This window comes from Brassica napus, chromosome C5, assembly GCF_020379485.1.
Source record: "Brassica napus cultivar Da-Ae chromosome C5, Da-Ae, whole genome shotgun sequence".
Classification (NCBI taxonomy): domain Eukaryota; kingdom Viridiplantae; phylum Streptophyta; class Magnoliopsida; order Brassicales; family Brassicaceae; genus Brassica; species Brassica napus.
The window spans coordinates 29320062-29344494 of NC_063448.1; the positions used below are offsets into that span (position 1 = coordinate 29320062).

At 39.1% G+C, this 24433-nt stretch overlaps 2 pseudogenes; both read left to right on the forward strand.

Moving 5' to 3' along the window:
- Window positions 1–1881: 1881 nt before the first annotated feature.
- On the forward strand, window positions 1882–4880 carry LOC106431052 (annotated as a pseudogene).
- Window positions 4881–21545: 16665 nt separating this feature from the next.
- LOC125587195 lies at window positions 21546–24418 on the forward strand (annotated as a pseudogene).
- The last annotated feature ends 15 nt before the right edge of the window (window positions 24419–24433 follow it).

A 24433-nucleotide genomic window follows, 5' to 3' on the forward strand; every position in this document is an offset into this window, starting at 1 on the left:
AGTTCGGTGCATGCTCTCTCACGCTAAACTACCCAAGCCATTTTGGGGAGAAGCCATAAAGACTGCAGTGGACGTCATAAATCTTACACCATCAGTTCCTTTGGAAGGCGATGTCCCGGAGGAAGTTTGGTCGGGTAAGAAGGTCTCTTACAACCATTTGAAGGTGTTCGGTTGCAGAGCATTTGTCCATATACCTAAGGATGAACAAGCCAAGCTAGACTCCAAGACTAAAGAGTGCATCTATCTTGGGTCACCAAAAGATGATTTCGGCTATCGGCTTTGGGATCTGGTTAACAGAAAAATTATCCGAAACAGAGATGTTGTTTTCTTCGAAGATCAAACAATCGAAGACATCAACAAATCAAAGAAACCAAAGCTAAGGGTTGTAAGGAATGAAGATTCTCATAAGCCTCAAGATCATGAACAAGTGATTGGAGATGAGGGCGAAGGGGATCCTATCATGGATCCGAATGGTGATGAAGGTGAAGAAGAAGTTCAAGTGGAGCCAGAGGAAGAACATGAGCCAAGAAGGTCTGGAAGAGAGACAAGACCATCTGTAAGATATTATCGAGATGAGTACGTTAATCTTACAGATGAGGGGGAGCCTCAAAGCTATGAGGAGGCCATAGGAGACACTCATAGAGATGAGTGGGTTGAAGCTATGCAAGAAGAAATGCAATCCTTGCATGATAATCACACTTATGAGCTGATGAAGCTACCAAAAGGAAAGAGAGCCTTGAAGAACAAATGGGTGTACAGGTTGAAGTATGAAGAGAAAAGCTCAAATCCAAGATACAAAGCTCGATTGGTTGTGAAAGGATTCAACCAAAAGAAAGGCATAGATTTTGAAGAAATATTCTCTCCAGTGGTGAAGATGTCCTCTATCCGAGTGGTTCTTGGTCTAGCAGCGGTTCTAGACTTGGAGATTGAACAACTCGATGTCAAGACGGCCTTTCTACATGGTGAACTCGAGGAGGAGATCTATATGGAGCAACCTGAAGGATTCAAGGTTCCAGGAAAAGAAGACTTGGTGTGCCGATTAAAGAAGAGTCTTTACGGTCTCAAGCAAGCTCCAAGACAATGGTACAAGAAGTTTGACTCCTTCATGGTGGATCATAACTTCAAGAAAACCAAGAATGATCATTGCGTTTTCATAAAGAGGTACGAAAGCGGCGACTTTCTCATATTATTGCTCTATGTTGATGATATGTTAATTGTGGGTCAAGATCGCAACAAGATAGCCGCATTAAAGAAAGATTTGGGAAAGTGTTTTGCGATGAAAGATCTGGGGCAAGCGAGACAGATTCTTGGAATGAAGATCACTCGGGATAGGCCAAAGAAGCTTTTATGGTTGTCCCAAGAACGATATGTTGAAAGGGTGTTGGAGAGATTCAACATTCACAAAGCAAAGCCGGTGAGCACTCCACTTGGTGGACATTTCAAGGCTAAGTTCGAAGCAAAGTCCAACAAGTGAGAAGGAGAAAGAGGAAATGAAGACTACCCCATATGCATCAGCAGTGGGCAGTCTCATGTATGCTATGGTGTGCACCAGACCCGACATTGCCTATGCTGTAGGAGTTGTGAGTCGCTTTCTAGCGAATCCAGGAAAGGAGCATTGGAAAGCAGTTAAGTGGATCCTACGCTATCTACGAGGCACAACGAAGAAGTGTCTATGTTTTGGCAATGAAAAATTGGAGCTGAACGGTTACACCGATGCAGATTGGGCTGGTGATAAAGATTCAAGGAAATCAACATCAGGCTTTGTTACTACCTTTGCAGGGGGAGCTGTTTCCTGGCAATCGAAACTACAAAAGTGTGTTGCCTTATCCACCACGGAAGCAGAATATATCGCAGCAACGGAAGCATGCAAGAGATGCTATGGATGAAGAATTTCTTGCTTGAGTTAGGAGTAAAACAAGAAAAGTACAACATGCTATGTGACAACCAAAGTGCTATTCACCTAGCAAAGAATCCAACATTTCACTCTCGCTCGAAGCACATCGACATTCGGCATCATTGGATTCGAGAAGTTCTTGAAGAGAAGCTTCTACATCTCAACAAGGTACACACCGATGAAAACTGGTCAGACTTTATGACCAAGGTATTACTGATCAAGAAGTTTGAAGATTGCTGCAAAAGCACGGGGATGACAACGGTTTCGGGCTAAATCGGGAAGGGGGAGATTTGTTGGGTTTTCCCTCATTAGCCCAAGAATAATAACTAATCAAGTTATAACCCAAGAGCCCAAGAAGAAGAGATATGCAGAGAAAAATGGAGAAGGATGAAGAAGTGTGTAGAAGAAGAGAGAAAGTTATGGAGTTAGATATTTTGAAATAAATAATAATTTAGAGAAATCTAGAACTTGTTGGAGTGTACTCCTCCACTTGTATAAATAGGGGTGCTTGGCACCATTTGTAATCATCCACATCAAGAAAACAAAGAGAGAAAACATTTGTAAGAGAGAGTTCTCAAAACAAAATCTTTGTAAACCCTTTCCAAAATTATAAAGAGTCTTCTTTTAAATCTTTTAGCTGTCTAATCCCATCTTCATCTCATCGATATTGGGCAATTTTCCCGACACGAAATGAGTCTGAGCTGGAAGGTGCGAGTTTGTTACAAGTTTGGATCCCACATTCAGTTACAAAACGCGTGAGTCGTCATCGTCTCTTGACGAAAAACAAAGCAAGCGAGAAACAAGAAGTTTTACAGAGAGAGAGAAAGGAGAGAGTACGAATAAGCTGGAAGAGAGTGCTGGACTAAGAACAGTTTAATAGTTTAATTCAGATTAGAATTGAATTAAATAATTTAAAATATTAAGATATTATTATTTTACTTTTGAGATTTGCTTTTTTTGAAGTTCTGAACGGTGGTCACCCTGTGTCCCTTTCTATAAACAAAATTTTCATTCCAAGTTTCTTTTACTTTACAAAAAGGAAAATAAAACGAAGAAATGTGAAACCTATATTCTCAAACCCTAATTTGTTCTCTTTTGTGTACAAATGGGTCAACCAAATCAAAGTCCGAGTCTGAGAATGAAACAATAACTTCAACCCAATGTTTCATGCACAACCTGAACCACCGGTTTACGAAAAGCAAATGGTTGAAACCGATCAGAAATACCCCAGCAATGGTGGAATGGTTAACCAACCAAGCGGAGTACCCACTATGGGTATACCGGCTCAGTATATCAATCCCAGTGGAATGGGTAACCAACCTTATGTTGCACAAATTGCCCGGCCGGTGATTATTAACCAACCAAGATCAAACGGGACTTCAGGGCTTTGTGATTGCATGAACGATGTCGAATATGGTTAGAAACTATTTTTTTCAATTATTCATTTTGTTGGTCCGTTTATTACATAATGGTTTTGATCTCTTTAATTGTTGTGTTTTTTTGGATCAGCAATCATCACATGCAGCTTTTCGTTCGTTACGTTCGGGCAGATCGCATAAGTTACCAATGAAGGCGCAACAAGTAAGTATATATATACAAATGTAAATCGATTTATCATGCATATATGTAGATTGTGATTGTTAAGACTCGAGATTAAGGAATAAAAAACAAGTTATTACTAATCACATATATTTACGATGGCGGTTCACGTTAGTGATCTTATTATAATATATATACCTTGTGTTTATGTATATTGTGTAGGTTGTGTAATGAGTGGAATGCTGTATGTATTGATATGTTGTCTATTTTGGACACCGTGTGTTTACTCATGCACATTCTGGGCCAAGATCCGAAGTAAATTCGGGTTACCAGATGCTCCAGCTCCAAATTGGATAACCAGGGCCGGCCTCGAGGGGAAGCCACCCAAGCTAAGGATTAGGGCATCTAAATTAGTGAGGCATATTTTTTTTAAAAAAATTTAGTATATACATAAAAAGAAAATCTGTAGATTATTTTGTTAAAATTATTATCTATTGGGCATATTTAGTTATAATAAGATTTGTCAAACACAGAAATTGCTTATCGCATATTGTTGACTATTCCGGTCTCGGCTGCCACAGCTGAAAGAAGTTTTTCGAAGTTGAAGCTAATAAAGAATTATCTGCGGTCTACCATGTCACAAGAAAGGTTGAATGGGTTGGCTATGTTATCAATTGAGACTGCTATGGTCGAAAAACTTGACTATAGGACTTTAATGGATGATTTTGCAGGGAAAAATGCAAAAAGATCTATATTTCAGCAATAAGTGTTTTATATCAATGTTTTTGATTAACATATTATGAAATTTGATTTTTTAATGAAAATTTAAGTTATTTTTTATACTGTTTTGTGATCTTGATAAAAGATGTATGAGGGCATAGTTTTAAATTTTGATTGGGGTAATATAAAAGGTTGGTCCGGCACTGTGGATAACCCATTGTTTTTGTGAGTATTGTGCACTTTGCCAAGAATATCGTGAGCTCAAGAACCGTGGCCTTGATCCTTCCATTGGTAAATTGTTAACCGTCTATGAGTTTCACTCCCAAATAATCTATCAATCAACACTGTAAAGGTATCGATCCAAGTTCTAGGTCATAGACTCAACTTAGATTACGGCTTGATCAAGTTGACTAATTGATCTCGATCTTGATAAGTGAAACGCGAAACTAAAACAGATCAACACACAGATTTTTCACGCGGTGTTCACCGCACCTCCCCGGCGTGGAGAAGCTGCTATACTCACCGGAGCTAGCTCAGCTAGCAACTCACTTATATAATCGTTTTGATTACAAGTGATTGATATCTAGATCCTGATATCTTTTGTTTTTCTTTCAGCTATTACAAGCGTATACACAAGGAATTAACCGGGGAGGATTACGTCAGCGACTACGACGGAGATGACAATCTTTCAACCTCTTATTCCTCCGATGAAGACAAAGGCTCGTAGCTTGAACCAGAGAATGCTTGGCGACTTCAAGAGATGCGATCAACTGCTGGATCTTTTCTGTTCTTAGTCTAGCACTCTCTTCCAGCTTCTTCGTAATTTCTCATTTCTCTCTCTGTGCAAAACTCATTCTCTCTCGCTTGCTCTGTTTTTCGTCAAGGAAGACTGAATGTGGGACCCAATCTTGTAACAAACTTGCGCCTTCCAGCTAAGACTCATTTCGGGCTGAGACTAAATGAATCTCGAGGCCCACTACTCTCAATATGCCTTCGCTTGATTCACTTACGAAACCCGACAACGGCCAAGACCTAAGATGACACTGTTCCTCACAAATCTCCACCTTGTCGATTAGGTCATTCAAACCCAATTCTTTCCGCTGAACACTGTTCATCCCCTGAAACACCAAACCATGTTGGAATCTCCTCGGAACAGTTGTACCGGCTCAAACAGCTACCGTGAATCAAATGACACTCCATTTCTGATTCCCAAAGAACGTATCAGAAGTCCTGGCCCTTTGTTTTTTTACTCTCACTCTTCCACCCGACTTCAAACTTCCTGAGACGCCTCTAGCACCTCCACAAGTCGAACCAGAAGAACAAACAGCTCTGATTCAGTCAGAACCAACTGAAGCTCCACCTCGCAGACAAACCAACCTTGAACACTGTAAGTTTTCTTCCTTACACAACTCGAATCTCCCTTTAGAACAAGAACTGATTAACTCGTTTCTTTTCCTTCAGTCAACGAGCATCTGGACATCTTTGGAGAGACTCCAGCAACTCTTGCCTAAGTGATTTCAGCTTTTCTTTGTTAGTTAAACTCGTTGTTTGACCAGGAACCAATTACTAACAAAATCTGTTTTTTTTGTTGAAACATGTACTCCTTCCTTATGAGACAACCAAACAACATTATCATCTCGGAGTACTTCGACACATGATCAGACGGTCACCCTCAGCGTTACGAGGCATTTCTCGAACGCGCTACCAGGTAAACTCTTGGTCAACATATATGTCGGGTTTAGAGTAGTGTGAATCTTTAGGATCTTAACCAACCTGAAATCAACAATGTCTATGATGAAATGAATCTTGTTAGCAATGTTCTTAGTCCGGTTATGATTTACTGAGTTTTTAGCTAGGCAAATAACACTTTGTGAATCACAATGCAGCTTAAAATACTCTGAATTGAATCCCAACTCACTTTAAAACTCTCTCAACCATAACCCTTCCTTTGTAGCCTCTGACAAAGCCATGTACACAGCCTCTGTTCTTGATAACGCAACAACATGCTGCAGTGATGATCTCCAGCTAACGGTGTTACCACCCACTTGAAAAACATATCCATTTACTGATATTCGCTTATCGAGATCAGTTGAGTAGTCTGAATCACTGAAACCTTCGATCTCAAAATGTCTTGATTTTGAGAAGTTTAAACAGACCTCTGTAGCTCCATGTAGATATCTCAATACCCACTTAACTGCTCCCCAGTGCTCACGAGTTGGCTTTGACTTAAATCTGCTCACCAAACCAACTGCAAAGGCCAAGTCTTGTTTTTTATCTTACCATCGCGTACATCAAGCTTCCAACCACATTCGCATACGAAACATCATCCATAAGCTTCGCCTTTGTAAGCCACTCTTTATCAGTCAAACTCTTCAACTTGAATGACAGTTTGTAGGGGTTACGACTGGCTTACAGAATTCCATACCACACGTTCTCAAAATCTGTTTCACATACTTTCCTTGAGTCAGTTTCAGCTCTCCCTTCTTTCTATCTCTGATGATATTCATTCCAAGTATTATAGCCGCTAGTCCAAGATCCTTCATTTCAAACTCAGACTTCAAATCTTCTTTAAGTCTTGAGATTTCTTTCTTACTTCTTGCTTCTATGAGCATGTCATCAACATAAAGAAGATGATAGACACTGTCTCCTGATCTGTTCTTCTTTGTATATACACACGGGTCCTTTAGACACCTCGTAAAACCAGTAGCCTTCATAAAAGACTTGAACCTCAAGTTCCAATGTCTGGGTGATTGTTTCAACCCATATAGCGATTTTTTCAGAAGACACACCTTGCCTTCATCCCCTTTTTGATGAAACCCTCTAGTTGTTCCATATAGATAGTCTCATCTAAGTTCCCGTGAAGAAACACAGTTTTCACATCCATTTGTTCCAACTCAGCATCAAAGTTGACAACATACGACATAATGATCCAAATGGAGACATGCTTTACGACTGGTGAAAATATTTCATTGAAGTCAACACCTTCAACATGAGTATAACCTTTAGCCACAAGACGTGACTTGTATCTAGGATCTTCCACTCTTGGTATACCTTTTTATACTTATAAATCCATTTGCAACCAATGATTCTTTGTCTCAGAGGTCTCTCAACAACGTCCCATTTATCATTCTTGTCAAGCGAATCCTTCTCTTCACCCATAGAAGCATTCCACTTTTCCCAGTTCTTACTCTTTCTAGCTTCTGCATAACTCTGAGGTTCATTTACCTCAATATCTGCAACACTGGTTAAAGCATATGCAACAAAGTCTCCACTTTCAAAGATAGCTGAGGTTTAATCTGCCTCCTCGCCCGATCTCTTGCCAGAAGATAATCATTCAATGAAGCTTCGGTGTTCTCAGGATCTTGTTCTGTCTCTTCTCCCTCGTCTTCAGATTCTGAGTTTCTTTCTTTGTTTAAAGATGCTCCACCTTCACCAGTGTTCCCTGATCCTGAAGTCGTTCCAATTTCAAAAGAAGAACCTCCTCTAGTAGGACCTTGAATTAGATCAGCCTTGAATGTCACTCACTTTGTCTTAGGAGAAACATCAATTTATTTTCCCTTGTACTTTATATACAGTCTGTCTTCATCAAACACCACAATCCTACTTATTGTAGTCTTTCCATCCTCCGGTAACCAGACTTGATAACCAGACTCGATAGCTTTTTATTCCTTGTGGATAAACCATAAAGATGTCCTTTATAGCTCTAGTATTTATCTTGTCTTGAACCGTGTGCACGTAAGCAACACAACCAAATCTTCTAAGATGACTGAACTCCACCTTCACACTAGACCAGAATTCTTCTGGAATCTTAAACTCGAAGTAAGCATTTGGAGTTTTGTTAATCAGATAGATGGCCGTAGAAGTAGCTACAGCCCAAAAATTCTTTTCCAAACTAGATCAGCCATCATACAGTGAATCTTATCAGCAATGGTTCTGTTCATCCTTTCTGCAACTATGTTCTGTTGTGGAGTATAAGTACAAGTCTTGTGTCATTTGATTCCAGCTTCTTTACACATCTTATCCATCAAGTTGTTACAAAACTCGACATTGTCTGTTCTAAGACACTTAACATTCTTTCCGGTTTCCACTCTGATATGTTCTCGTAAGCCTCATTCTTATATCGTAGAAACCTGATCCAAACTCTCTTTGAGAAGTCATCAATCAGCATGAGAAAGTACTTACAACATGACAAGCTTTCTTCATTAGACACAGAATCCCACAGATCACTATGAACATAGCAAAGAATCTCTTTAGTCACATGTTTAGCACTAGGAAACGACAACTTATCAGCTTTTACCAAAAAACACACTTCACATAAATCTAAAGTATGTACCTCCTCGTTCAGATAACCATTTTTCACCAGAACATTCATGTTCTTCAAGCTCATATGACCAAGTCTTGAGTGCCAACGGTTTGTGAGATTCACATCAGCTCTAGACACATTAGCTTCAGCTTTAACTACGGGTCCTTGTAAGTAATACAAGCCGTCTTTATAATCTCCTGAAAACACCTTTTGCCATCTTTGAAGAAAGTAACCTTGTAGTCTTCACAAGTGTACTTACAACCATTCTTCTCCATTTTACCATACGAAATCAAGTTTCTCACCATTGAAGGCATGTACCTTACACAAGTCAGCACCACAGTAGACTGATCGGGATTTACAATCTTCAGTTTACCAATTCTTTTCACCTCGCTGATAGTATTGTTTCCCATTAGTACTTTACCTCCTTCAAACTCTTCTAGATCAAATAGAACTTCTTTGTTCGGGGTGATGTGGAAGGTGCATCCTGAATCAAAAACCCATTCTTCTTTTGTATCTTACATGCTCGCTGTTAAGATCATTGGAAATTCTTTTTCTTGAGCCACATTTGTGGAGTTTGAAGATCTTTGTTCCTTTCATTCAGAATAGTCACGTTTGAAATGACCTTCCTTCCACACACCCAACACTCTCTAGCTTTAGCTTGAGACTTTCCTCTTGACTTTGAATGGAAGCCTTTAATCTTTGATCTATACTTTCCTTGATTTTCATATCTCTTGTCTGTCCTTCCTCTTGAGATCACCATACCTTCAGCATTAGACTTAGGACGCTTTCCTAAGCCTTTCTCCTTGAGCTCTGCTTCCTTTGCATAAGCTGAGGTTATCACTTCTTTGATAGTTAGTGTCTCCTTGCCATTTCCATACTTCAGAGTATGAACCAATGAATCGTTTTGTGGAGGTAGACTGGCTGTATTGCTTGATCCCCATCTGACACATTTATGTTAAGACTAGCAAGATCATCCACCAGCTTTAGAAACTTATCAAGATTCTCTTCAATACTCTTGTTCTCATCCATCTTGTAACTCGCAAAGCTTTGCTTTATATAGATCCGGTTAGGAATGTCTTTGTTTGATAGTCTCCTTCTAAAGCTCTCCACACTCCAATGGATGTGGTTTCCTTCATAACCTTTCTCAAGTGATTGATATCTAGATATTGATATCGTTTGTTCTTCTTTCAGCTATTACAAGCGTATACCCAAGGAATTAACTGGAAAGGATTACGTCAGTGACTACGACGGAGATGACAGTCTTTCAACCTCGGACACGAAGGCTCGTAACTTGAACCAGAGAATGCTTGGCGACTTCAAGAGCTGCGATCAACTGCCGGATATTTTAATAACAATATCTTAATATTTAAAATTATTTAATTCAGTTTTAATTTTAATTAAACTATTTAACCATTTCTATGATGATAAGTGGAAAGATCGGTTGCGAGTTTCTTAAGCATTACCATTGATGATTTTTCACAAGAATCTCTCAAAAATAAGAAAAAATAGAAAGTAGAGAGACAATGAAAAAAAGTAGAGAAAAATTAATGTCTATATTTTTTGGCATGATTTTAAATATTAATATTTGATTATAAATAAAATTTTATACCAAAGTTATAATAAAGTTTGTGTTTTAACTTTGTAAGTATTTCAGGCCTATGGAAAAACTCATATTAATTTCCAAAAAAGTGGTATGGTGCACGAATAGACCTTCACATCGGATATATAAAGCATAGCCTCGTATCCACTTGGTTACAAGGTGAAGTGCAGTGCCTTCGGTTAGCACCTTGGAACCTGCCTACCGCTTGAGCACCACCTTGTGTTTCATATAATAAAGTTGAGAAATAGTGGCGGAATTTTTTTTAGATAAATATATTTTATAAACTCTCAAATGAAAACTGATTCTCACCATCGTTCTAATTTTTATATTATTTTTTATTTATTTTAAACACTTACTAAAAAATTACATTAGAGATGTTTTAGTGTGGGGAATTACACAAACAACATGTTTGCACCGCGCAGTGAAATATACGATTGTGTTCCCCCTTATTTGTGTGAAGCCTATTAGGAAAATACTTGGATAATAGTAAATATAACATAAGCATAAACTTAAGTGAGGCTAACACCACTTACCGGAAAACTTCCACAAAGTGAGAAGGAAAAGCTATGGGACAGTGTTCACTGAAATATTTGATCAAAAAATGGTATGATCAGTATATTCACGTCCTCTCGGTTAAACTCGAGAAAACAAATCCAGAAACTATAATTACAAAGAGGTATTTGCAACACAAGATACAACAACAAGAGAGCAACTCAAAGCTTTAAAATAGGCAGCATCAACATATATATAACGAAGAATCCACTACAAGAAAAAGCAAGGATACTGAGGGAAAAAATCGTCGGAATTTCGTCGGAATAACGTTATTCCGACGACATACCGACGAAACAAGTCCTCGGAAATAATTCCAGGAAATTTCTTCTTTCCTCGTGAAATCCCTCGGAATTTTCCGACGGAATTCCGAGGAAACAAATTTCCGAGGAAATTCCGAGGATCACTAGTTTGTCGGAAATCTCCTCGGAATATACCGAGGGAGAACTTCATCGGGATATTTCCTCGGAAGCTCATCGATCGATGCCTTTTTGGACACATATCCATCGATCGATCGGAATATACCGAGGGAAATGTTCCTCGGAATATTCCGAGGAAGATTTCCCTCGGTATATTCCGAGGAAGATGTCCCTCGGTATATTCCGAACGTTTTTTTATAAACATATCGATCGATGAATTTATGTCCAATAACGCATCGATCGATTGAGTAAAAAATATAATTAATTTCCTCGGAATGTAAAAAATATTAATTTTTGTAAAAAAATAAAATTTTTGAAATTTAAATTCGAAAATATAAAATTAAATTTAAATTGAAATCATATTAATTAATATTCAAAGTTTCACAAATAAAAATAAACATTCCGAGTTTTGGAAAAAAAAAACTACGGGTCTGGCATGTCCGATAACACCTCGTTCGGGTACATCCTCTGCATCATCTCCATCATTTGCTGGTTCAGCCTCCTCTGTGCCTCATAGCCCGCCTGTTGAGCTGCCATCTGGGTCTCCAACAAAGATATGCGATCATCCTTGTCCTTCAACTGAGCCGTAAGTACTTCTGGATCAACAAAGGGCGGTGGTGCAGAAGAAGGAGGAACCGACCGGGTGCGACGACCCAAACCGACCAAAGGTCCCTTCTTCTTTGGAACCGACTGAATAGAAAATAGCCAAATTTACAAATTTAAACCAAGAAATAAATGAATTGAACTTTAAAAAAAGAACTTACGGATTCAACGATTTCGTTGATTCGAAACCGGGACAAGTTGGTCGAAGCCGTCGAAGCGTCATCCTCGGTTTGAAGCTGAGACACTTCGTCTACCACCTGAGTTTGGACCAGGTCGACCACGTCCCTCACAAGACCGTCATCAATCTGGCCGGTCTTCTTGTTGGTATACGCCCTCCTCATTAGGGCGAGATCATCAACCGGCTCGCCATCATTTTCTTCCGCCTTGAAAAAAAACATAAATTAAAAAAACATTAGAAATTAGAAGAAATGCACAATAAATTAAAATTCTGAAACTCAAATAATTGAAGAAAAAGCGGTTGAACTTACCATGCGATCTCCCAGAGTGGCAATAGATTGAGCACCCAAGTTATGCTTGTAGATGCCCTTTCCTTTACGGTCGCTCCTGCGGTTGGTGGAGTTGGTGGAAGAAGTTTCTTTCGTCTCTTCCTTATCCCAATGCGCACACAACTCCTTCCAGACCGTGTCGTTCATCGACTTTGGGACATTTTAATAAAAAAAAAAAAATAGTTTAATAAATTAAAAAATAGTTTAATAAATTAAAAATTGTTTAATAAATTAAATCGAACCTTATTGATTTTCCACTTCTTCTTCCACTCGTGGATCTGCTTCCCATAGTTGTCCATAACTTTATGGACGAAGTGGTGATAGATAAAGAGCGTCTCATCGGAATTCCAGTTGAACTCTTGCTAAAAAAAAATACAATTAGTAGAAAATTTATATTAAAGATTTAAAATATAAGTAAAAATTAGAATACTTACCGCAAACTGACGAAACCACAGAACCTGCTTGTCGGTAGGGAAGTGAGTGAAAGTCGGATGTCCCCTGTCGAGGGCCGAGTACATCATACGGTTGATCCATGCGCTGATCCCGTTCTCGGATCGGTTGAACCTAATAAAAAGAACAAACGGTTAATAATGAATCCATATTTAAGAAAAAAAAATGTTTAATTATCATGTTTGACCCCGTCCATGTGGATACGGAGTGAGATACGGAAGATGGTCACGACCGGCTGTTGAACCAACTCCGCAACACTCATCACTCCCGGAGGACTCGGAGGAGCAGGAGCGGATGCAGCAGCGGGAGCGAGAGGAGCAGGAGCGGGTGCAGCAGAGGGAGATATATGGTTGGAGCTGTGGGGCGAAGGAGAATCCTGAAAATGGGGTGAATCCCGAGACTGGCTCCCCGTACCACGACGACCACGACGCTGTCGAGGCCAGGTCCGATCATCATGAGACCTGTAAATTAAAATATAAAAATATATTTAATAAATACAGAATATATAAATTAATTTTTTTTTAAAAAATCCCAAATAATTTAATCACAAAAAAATATTTATAGATATTAAAATATTTAATAAATATATAAAAATAGTTCTAATAAACAAAAAATAGTTTTAATAAATAAAAAATAGTTTAATAATTACAAAAATAGTTTTAATAATATATATATATATTAAAAATATTTTTAAATCCCAAATAATAGTTTTTAATCACAAAAAAAGTTTTATAGATATTAAAAATATTTTGTAAAGTCCAAAAAATCGAATTATATACAAAAAAGATTTTGTAAAATCCAAAAAATTGAATTTATATAGAAAAATCGTTTTGTAAAATACAAAAATCGATTTTATATACAAAAATCGATTTTATAAATACAAAAAAAGTAAAAAATTCTAAAAAAATTCTAAATCAATTCAACAAAACAATTATTCAACCAAATCACAATTCTAAACCTATTATACAACCAAATCACAATCCTAACCAAATCACCCTAACAAAAATCTATCAAAACTACACAAAAACCTAACAAATAGAACCTAAGAGAGTGGGATAGGGTTCTTACATGATTTGTGTAAGAGAAGGGGGAGATCGCCGGAGATATCATCGGATTTCTGGGGAAATCGCCGGAGAGAAGAGAGGAGTCGCGCAGAGGAAGAAGAGAGAAATGGGGAAGAAGAAGGGGCTCGTGGTTATAAAACCTAGGGTCCGACGGACATTATCCGTCGGAATTCTAATTTCAATTTTCGCGAAATATTTGCCCGGTAAAATGAAAATCTTCCAAGGAAATTCCGACGGATAGTAAAATATCCGTCGGACTTTCCTTGGAATATTCCGAGGAAATACCGAGGAACTAGTGTTTGGGGTTTCAAAACATCAATTTTTTTTGCCGTATTTCATTTCTTATACAATTGTAATGCATACCATTGAGGATTCTTTGTATAGATGAGCATAAACCATGAAATAATAAATTTCAAAACTAATTGAAAGTATTCCCTTTACCGTTCATTAAAAGGTATAAGTGTTTCTCTTATGTTGTGGAATTTCGTTCATACAATCGGAAAAGTGTTAATTATACGGTAAGGAACAAATTTTGGACTTCATAATGAACGTAAGACACTTAATAAGGGTTATATAGGTGTTATTCAAACCGCAAAACGTTGTTTTCGGTTTAAAAACCCTATTTCCTCGGAATTTCCTCGGATTATTCCGAGGAAACCCTCTTCTTCCTCGGAATTCCGTCGGAATATTCCGAGGAAATTCCGAGGAACTAGTGTTTGGGGTTTCAATACGTCAATTTTTTTTTATAAACGGATCGATCGATGTATATATATCCAAAAACACATCGATCGATCACTAAGATGGACCAAAGCGTAACAATGTGATCGATCGATTAGATTATCCCATCGATCGATCAAGAATCTCAAGCGTTCCTCGGAATGTCCTCGGAAAATCTCGTACGTTTTTTTATAAACGGATCGATCGATGTATATATATCCAAAATGCATCGATCGATCACTAAGATGGACCAAAGCGTAACAATGTGATCGATCGATTTGACTATCCCATCGATCGATCGAGAATCTCAAACTTTCCTCGGAATGTCCTCGGAAAATCTCGTACGTTTTTTTATAAACGGATCGATCGATGTATATATATCCAAAAACGCATCGATCGATCACTAAGATGGACCAAAGCGTAACAATGTGATCGATCGATTTGACTATCCCATCGATCGATCGAGAATCTCAAACTTTCCTCGGAATGTCCTCGGAAAATCTCGTACGATTTTTTATAAACGGATCGATCGATGTATATATATATCCAAAAACGCATCGATCGATCACTAAGATGGACCAAAGCGTAACAATGTGATCGATCGATCCGTGTTTGTACAAAAACACATCGATCGATGCGTGTGCGGGAACAGAATTATAAGGCAAAACCCGAACTTTTTGGATCAAAACCTCAGAACTCTTATCCCCTCCGATTTCCCTATAATTCGACCCCCCCCCCTTTTCTCTCTCTATAATCATCCGATTTGAACAATTTTGGGCTCTATTCCCCTTGATTTTTCGAGCTCTAACTGATTCCTACACTCGTTTTCACCCTAAGACAGGTATACTCCGCGAATCTCCACATTCTGAAATCGTGTTCTTGAGCAATTTTTTGGGTTTTGTGAATTTCTTATTTCCGTGTTGATTCCTTGATCAAATATGCATGAAACAGATGTTTAAACATGGAATAGAACACAATTGTCTGTGATCAACGAGTTTGGAACAGGATTTGAGATGATTTAGGGATTGAGAATTTTTTTCAATTTGGTTTTTTTTATCACAACTCGATTTCGCCTTTCATTTTCATGTTGATTTGAGTTCTTAATTGATTATAACCATGTTGAGAGCAATGATTCTATTTTGTAGAGAATGAAGCGCACGAAAATATCAGCAAAGAAGAACACACAAGAAGAGGGTTCGTCTCAGCGAGAGAAGCAAAGGCCAAAGAAGTGGGATAAGTCTGATACCACCCACTACAACAACATGAAGAAGGTAGCCGTTCCGGCTACACAACTAGCATGTCCTGAGACGATGACAATATTGAGAATCAAATCAGACATTGAAGGGTTGTTCAAGAACATGGGTCTAGGCCAACTATGCAACCTCAACGAACCCACTTATCCGGAGTTGGTACGCCAGTTCATAGCATCCACATACGTCAGCCATCCCGATGATAGCCATCAGGAAGGTTTTCTGGCATTCGTAGTGCATAAAGTATACTTTGAGGTATCTTTCACAGACCTCTGTGGACTATTTGGATTGAGTGCAGGGGAGAGGACATCTGGTCTTTATTGGATTTCAGAGCTGTTGAACTTCTGGGAAACGATTGGCACAGGGGTTTATAAATCTTCTCAGGCAAAGGAGTCACTTATCCGGAGCCCAGTACTGAGATATGCCACATGCCTCATTGGCTCATTGCTATACGGGACAACCACAGCTGCATCAGTCACGCAATGGGAGTTGTGCCTCCTGTACCAAGGTGTGAGGCATTTGCTACCGGCATTTGGAAACTCTACATTCCCACCTGCTACTGCCTTCAACATGGGAGCGGTGCTGGCCGCAAACTTAGCAGGATACAAGGGGAAAGTAACCAAATCCAAGAGCAGTGCATGTGGATTTGGTGCAGTGATTACTCGGATCCTTACACATGTGGGTGTAGACTGCGAGAACCATCAGGTAGCACTGGACAGATCAAACAACATTGCTTGGAACTACCTGGATGTCATTTCTCTAGTAAGTAAGGAGTTCATAGCTGGTCCCCACTCGAGGATCGATCGGGATGGTCCTTACGTCTACGTATTCCAGGACCGAGCGAAGAAAACACTCTACTGCCACCTGCCTCAGATCGGCCTGACTGCTCTACTTTCAGAGGCTGCAGTTGAGTTCCTACCCCCTGCTACCGCACTAGTAGACAAGCCATCCTTCTTCACGCCAAAATATCAGACCAAAGGCAAGGCCGTGGTTGATGAAGAAGGAGAAGATGAGGCTGCACAAGCCATTCCAGATGATTCACAACCCCATCAGCTACTCCCATCAGACTCAAGCCAGTACAAGCTGCAAGAGCTTCCACCGAACGCCACTTCGCGCCAGCAACAATATTGGAGAGATCAGAGCATAAAGACAAACAACGACATGCTACACAAGATCTGGGCTGCCATTTCACGTATCAGGCCGTGTCGTTGCCAAAAGGATGATGTAGTTCATCGGGACAACTCTCTATCCAGCTCTGGTTCGGGTTCGAGTGGTACACACAGGGTAAGAAAGAGGTCCAAGAGACCCAAAGATGCAGGAACATCTGGAGCAGGAGACGAGGAGTAGGAGCTATCACCGGCCAGTATTGCCATTTGATTTCCGACCGCGCTATTTTATTTTCTTTTCTATTCTAACGTTTTATGGTCTTATTTTCTGTTAATTTTGAACTTAGTTTTTTATTTTTTTTTTCTTAATTATGAGTTCGTATTTCTTTTACATGGTTTCTTCGTTTTATTTGGTTGTGTTTTGAGTAGTTTTTAATTCGTATTCAGCTTTGCCTTGCTAGATAAACCAAATAACTAATATCCGAGGAAAGAGGTTATATCAAGTGTTCCTCGAATATGACTTCACAACAAAGTTTGGTCCAACGACCATCTCACGTATCCAATCGTCAAATGTTTCACCTCTGGCCAAACCAGCAGACACCTATTAATAGCACATATATATATGTTATATCAATAAATGTGAATTAGTATAAATATGTGATAAAATATATTTTAATTTGTTTAAAGCACTCACATAAGTAAACATCCATCCAGTAAATTCTCTCTGCTTCATTTCTTCTAGTTCGTCCTCTGTGGCGTATCTATACTCGAACCGCTTTTCTGCCATGAAAATCCTGTATATGATGACAATAATGTAATTAATTAAGATTTAAATTTCAACTTGTTAAAATAAAAATTTGTAAGCTCATTTATTTACCTCTCATATTGAAGAACGTCTTCGCAGTTGGTGAGCAAATATGTTTGCAAATGACTGCGCTCCTGCTCAGTAAGTCGACGGTCCTTTGGTTTTCCGCTAAGTCGTCCAACGTCTGTGAAATGTCTGGAACCGTAACATGATATGTTGCCCGTTCGCCTCTATCATCATGCCGAGCAGGTCTTCTGTTTTTGGTCTGAACTTCTGCTGGAAAGTAGTACTCGGCAAAGTTTGAAGTTTCTTCATTGATCATCTGTGCGACTATAGAATCTTCCACCCTACTTAAATTTTTCACCATCTTCTTCAAATGGAACATATACCGCTCATACAGATACATCCATCTATACTGCACAGGTCCACCAAGTTCCAATTCTCTTGCCAGGTGAATAACAAGATGCTCCATAACATCAAAAAATGAGGGAGGAAATATCTTCTCAAGGTTGCACTGAATCACAGCTATGTTAGTTTTCAAATTTTCAATACCTTCAAGAGTCACTGATCTCGTGCATAAATCGCGGAAGAAACCACTTATCCCTGCAATTGCTTCATGAACATTTCGTGGTAATAGTTCCTTGAAGGCGAACGGAAGGAGGCGCTGCATCATTACATGGCAATCGTGGCTTTTCAAGCCAGTAAACTTTCCTTCCTTTCTGTCGATACAGTTACGCAAATTTGATGCGTAACCGTCTGGAAATTCCACATCGTTTGAAATCCAATCAAAGAACGCATCTTTTCCCTCTGCATCAAGTCGGTATATGGGAAAAGGAGCCCTACCATTCTCATCAACATGAAGTTCTGAACGAGCACATATATCGACTAAATCCAGTCTTGACTTCAAATTATCCTTTGTTTTACCTTGAACATTAAGGATCGTGTTCATGAGATTGTCAAAAAAGTTCTTCTCAATATGCATGACATCTAAATTATGCCTTAGCAGATGATCCTCCCAGTATGGCAGATCCCAGAAAATACTTTTTTGTGCCAGTTATGTAGTTCTCCAACAGCATCTACCGGAAAACGCTCATGTCCACCGACGTCTGGCGTCCTTTCTGCACCAAAATCTCTTAGTTGTATCTTCAAATCTTTCTCACAAATTTCCGGAGGTGACTGTCAAACACCCTCTTGTTCTTCGTAAACAATTCCTACTCCTACGATATGGATGATCAGGTGGTAGGAATCTCCTGTGACAGTCAAACCAACACGTTTTCCTTCCGTGTTTTAGTTGGAAACATCAGTGTTATCTTGACAATATGGACATGATAGCCTTCCATTGCGTTGTCCATCCAGACAACATACCATATGCTGGAAAATCACTTATTGTCCACATTAGTACTGCCCGCATTTGAAAGTTTTCTTTACACGAAACATCGTATGTTTCAGCACCTTGAGCCCATAGTTGTTGCAACTCATATATTAGTGGCTGAAGAAACACATCAAGTGATCTCTTAGGATGCTCTGGTCCGGGAACGAGAATCGAGAGAAACAAAAACTCTCGTCGCAGCACAAGTTTGGGGGTAGGTTGTATGGTGTAAGAATGACGGGCCATAGAGAATACTGTCTTCCACTCTTGCCAAACGGACTGAAACCATCAGTACATAATCCAAGGTAGACATTTCTTCTCTCATACGCAAAGTCGGGATACTTTGATTGGAAATGCTTCCACACTTTTGCATCTGAAGGATGTCTGATCTCACCATCTGTTGAGTGCTCCGCATGCCATCTCATTGGTTGCGCTGTGCGTTCAGACAGATACAACCTCTGCAACCTTTCCGTCAAAGGTAAATACCACATCCTTTTATATGGCACTGGAACTCTTCCACTCGTATCTTTATAACGAGGCTTTCCACAAAATTTGCATGTAACCCGCTGTTCATCCGCCCTCCAATAAATCATGCAGTTGTCGCTGCATACATCTATTACCTGATACGATAAACCAAGACCAGCTACGAGTTTCTGAACCTCGTAGTATGAACCAGGAGCTACATTATCCTCGGGTAGAATACCTTTTACAAAATCAGCAATCGCATCCACACAGTCTTCAGCCAAATTATAATCTGTTTTAATGCCCATCAATCTTGTAGCAGATGATAAAGCTGAATGACCATCTCTGCAACCTTCGTACAATGGTTGCTTTCCAGCATCCAACATATCATAAAATCTCCTAGCTTGTGCATTGGGTAAATCTTCCCCTCTAAAATGATCATTTACCATCTGCTCAGTACCTACACCATAATCTACATCCGTTCTAATTGGTTCTTCTAATCTAACCGCTGGCTGAGGTTCGCTAGTACTACCATGTTCATAATCAGTTTCCCATGATGATACCAAATTTTGTAACTTCGTGTAAACCCACTCAAATATAGATGAGTCCAAACATCCCACTCTTTAATAACCTTTCTATTTTTACAATTAGAGCAAGGACATCTTAACATACATGTTTTTGCTTCCGGTCTCGGTGAACTACCCCATGAATTCGGTTATACCTCGTTGGTATTCTTCCGTAAGCAATCTCGTGTTCGGATCCAAATGAGGTCGATCGATCCAAGAACGAAAATAATTTGAAGAAGACATTTTTTATGAATTAAATTCGTGTGTAAATAGAGTAAGAGGGAGGATGAAGATATGGAGTGAATGAAGAGGAAGAGGAGTGCTTGTATTTATAGTTTAAATCCTGCCGACAGACCGAGGAAATTCCGACGGAATTCCGACGGAAAAGGCTAGTTCGTCGGAATTTTCCTCGGAATTTTGTAAAATCCCCAACAGCTCTCCAACGGCTATAATATTTCCTCGGAATTCATCGGTTTTTTCTGAGGAACACATTTTTCCTCGGAATTCCTCGGAATATTCCGACGGATTGATATTTCCTCGGAATTCCGTCGTTATATTCCGAGGAAATTCCTCGGTATATTCCGACGATTTCATTTTCCGTCGGAATGTCCGTCAGAATACCGCTGTTTTGTTTTGTAGTGATCGTCAGATGTTAATATCAATGAAGTGTCCAAGGGGGTCAATTCTCGATGTTGAGCAAAAAAAATTAAGTATGGCCAAGACTTTCTATTCAAGCCGGTCTAACTTGTTCACTACTTCAAGCACTGACACTATTCAACCCGGTTCTATACCTAAGGATAAGAAGCCTCATGTCCCATCGTTAAAGAGATTGATGGCGATGAATAAACCAGAATATGAAAAAAAACGTTGTATGATTGCTTAAGTGCTGCTTCAGATGGAGGCATACAACCAATTTACGCATATGATTCTGGATCAATGGTGTCAGTTCCTAACGAGTCATAACGAGATCACGGAGAGAACAAGGATTAGGTTTTTATTTTTCAGTCTAGCTATGTAACATAGCCTATGTTCTCCTCGTTCTTAATATTATCATTCAACATTATAGCTTTGTTTACATGTTAAACAACCGACAAAATAAAACTATAAATTACGAACATCAGAACATATGATTAAATCGGGAGAAAAATAATTGCAAGATGTGAATACCACGAATGGAACTTGTCCATCGACGCCTTAACAAAAATCAACCAAAATATTATTGTTGACTTTTTGCATTACAAGATACATTCATCTATTTCTATTCAAATATATGGTCAATATCACGTTCATCAAACGGCTAACAATAAATACACGTGGCAACTCAATGTTGGTTCAGCTTCTGCACAAAAGTCTTAAAAGTACAACGTGAGAAGCTCTAACAAAACGTGAAGGCCATAACTATTATCAAACACGCACAAAACACACACGAACACAAGTAAGACAAAGACAATGATTATTCGGCAAAACTATGTACCTATTTGATTCTCTACATTCCTCTCTCACACCAAAGTCACAGACAAAACATCTCTCTCTATTTATATACACTTAATCACATCACAATTCTGAACAGAGAACATTTTTTTGGGAGAGAGAAGTTAACCTAAAGTAACATTGATCCAGAGAATGAGTAAGTTTGGTGGGTCTTTGTTCGGCTTAAACCTTTTACTGACCGTTCTCCTCGGGGCAGCCACTGCAGCAGCGGAGTATTACAATTATGGAAATGCCCTGGACAAGACATTCTTGTTCTTTGAGGCTCAACGGTCAGGGAAGTTGCCAGCTGCCCAACGTGTCAAATGGCGTAGCCATTCTGGTCTCGCGGATGGTCTTGCTCAAGGCGTAAGTCCATATATAACATACACTTAATTCGTATATTATATAGTTGGACATACACCTAATATATATCAGAATATGATTTATTTCCGTGAGATGGTCATTGCAAACTAATTATCGAAATTAGCATTTGTTGAGTTGTATTTCTAATGATGATGCTAATACTATTTGTATATAATGATATTGACGTTGGTATTATATATATATGATTGAACAGGTGAGTTTGGAGGGAGGATATTATGATGCAGGAGACCATGTGAAATTCGGTTTACCAATGGCTTTCGCAGTAACAATGCTATCGTGGGCTGCGGTTGATAACCAGAAGGAGCTATCCGGTTCGAACCAAATGCAACAGACATTGTGGTCAATCAGATGGGGTACTGATTATTCATCAAGGCTCATCCTCAGCCTAATGTTCTATGGGGTCAAGTTGGAGATGGAAAATCTGATCACTACTGTTGGGAGCGAGCGGAGGACATGACCACTTCAAGAACAGCTTATAAGCTTGACCAGTACCATCCTGGCTCAGACTTGGCTGGTGAAACCGCTGCTGCTTTAGCCGCTGCTTCTTTAGCTTTCAAGCCGTATAACTCCTCTTATTCTGCTATCCTCTTGACTCATGCCAAAGAGGTTCGCTTTTTCTTAATTTTGGTTTGGTTATCTGTTTTAATTTCGGTTTGGTTTATATTGGTTTGGTTAATGATCATGGTTTTGGGTATGTTGGGTATTTAGTTATTTGTTCTGCTTGGTTTGCATATTTTGGTTTTCTAGTGTAGTTGATACTTGATACTTGATACTTGATACGGTAAGACAATTATTTTAGGTTTATTGGATTCGGGCACACTAAATTTGATGTTTGTCCAAATTCTGGTTCGGTTTTGATTATGAGTCCGGTTCAGTTTATATATTCAGTCTTGTTATGGATCCGTTTTCTGCTTAGATTCTGAACTTTGTTTTTTGCTAAGAATGATTTAGATTCTGAATATTTTGGAAACCTATTGTTGTGTTTCAGCTCTTCTCATTTGCTGACAAATACAGAGGATTATACACTGATTCAATCCCAAATGCAAAAGCTTTCTACATGTCATCTGGTTACTCGTAAATCCCTTTTGATCTGATCTCTCAAAATCTTTGCTTCCAGTTCTCTCTTTCCATTGATATTGTTTCAGTACAATAAATAATGTCTATATTGTGTTAATGTTTTGAAGGATGAGCTTCTTTGGGCTGCGGCTTGGCTACACCGTGCCACCGGGGACGAGTATTACTTGAAGTATGCTGTAAATAATGCTGGTTACATGGGTGGAACCGGCTGGGGAATGAAAGAATTCTCTTGGGATAACAAATACGCCGGTGTTCAAGTCCTTCTCTCCAAGGTAAACCTACTGGTTTCTTCAAGAATGTTGTTTTCTTGAAGTTTCAAGAAGACTAATCTTGATCCATGTTTGATTCTGTATGTTTGCATAGATCTTGTTAGAAGGTAAAGGTGGTGCGTATACTTCGACCTTGAAGCAGTATCAGATGAAAGCGATTACTTCGCTTGTGCTTGTCTCAAGAAGAATGGTGGCTAAATATTCAAACAACTCCTGGTAAGTTAACTCCTATAACTTAAAATATTAAACAAATCTAACTTCAAGTCCAAGTAACGAAAGTTTAATAGTCTAATCGAAATCCTTATTCCCGGGTCGATTTACAAATTTCAATTATTTTAAAAAATACTAAGCTATGAAAGTTAAATGGTGTTGTTAATTCAGGTGTTTTGATGTATGTTAGAGAGTGGAACAATCTGCAATATGCATCTGCGGCTGCATTTCTTCTTGCGATTTATTCGGATTATCTATCTGCAGCAAACGCTAAACTCAACTGTCCTGATGGTTCAGTGCCGCCTCAAGCACTTCTAGACTTTTCAAGATCTCAGGTACCAAATCTTCACGAACACAAAACCATTTCTCAAGTGATTTTAAATGTATTAACCGAGTTTTTTCTCATGCAGGCTGATTATATTCTTGGAAAGAACCGTCAAGGGATGAGTTACTTAGTTGGATATGGACCAAATATCCAATCCGAGTTCACCATAGAGGCGCTTCGATCCCTTCAATCTTTATTCAACGGTCTACTGTGAACTGTGTACAAGGATATGATTCTTGGTATAGAAGGGCTCAAGCTGATCCGAATGTTATCTATGTGCTCTTGTTGGTGGACCAGACCAGAATGATTACTATTCCGATGACCGGACAAACTACGAGCAGACAGAACCAACATTGTCTGGAACAGCTCCACTCGTTGGTCTATTCGCTAAACTCTCTGGAAAATTAGGTAAACCTTGTGCTCAAATAATTCTTTGTTCAATGGATCATCAACTAATGTTTTGGAATTTTGTAGGTTCTTATGGAGGAGGATATTCTAAACCTTACCAAACACCAAAACCACCAGGTTGATATTTTTTACTTGCAGCTTCTTTGTAACTTTTCTGCAGTGTCTGATTCTCATTTTCTCTCACACTCATCCACAACTTCAGCTTACAAAGCAACAACAACATACACACTCCAAAGCAATCAGGTGCACCAATCGAGTTTCTTTTCTTCATTAATACTGCAATTGGATGGCCTGGAACACGAGTACTACAGACACAAAGTGATCATCAAGACAATTTCTCCAGAAACCGATAATCAGGCCCTCAAGCA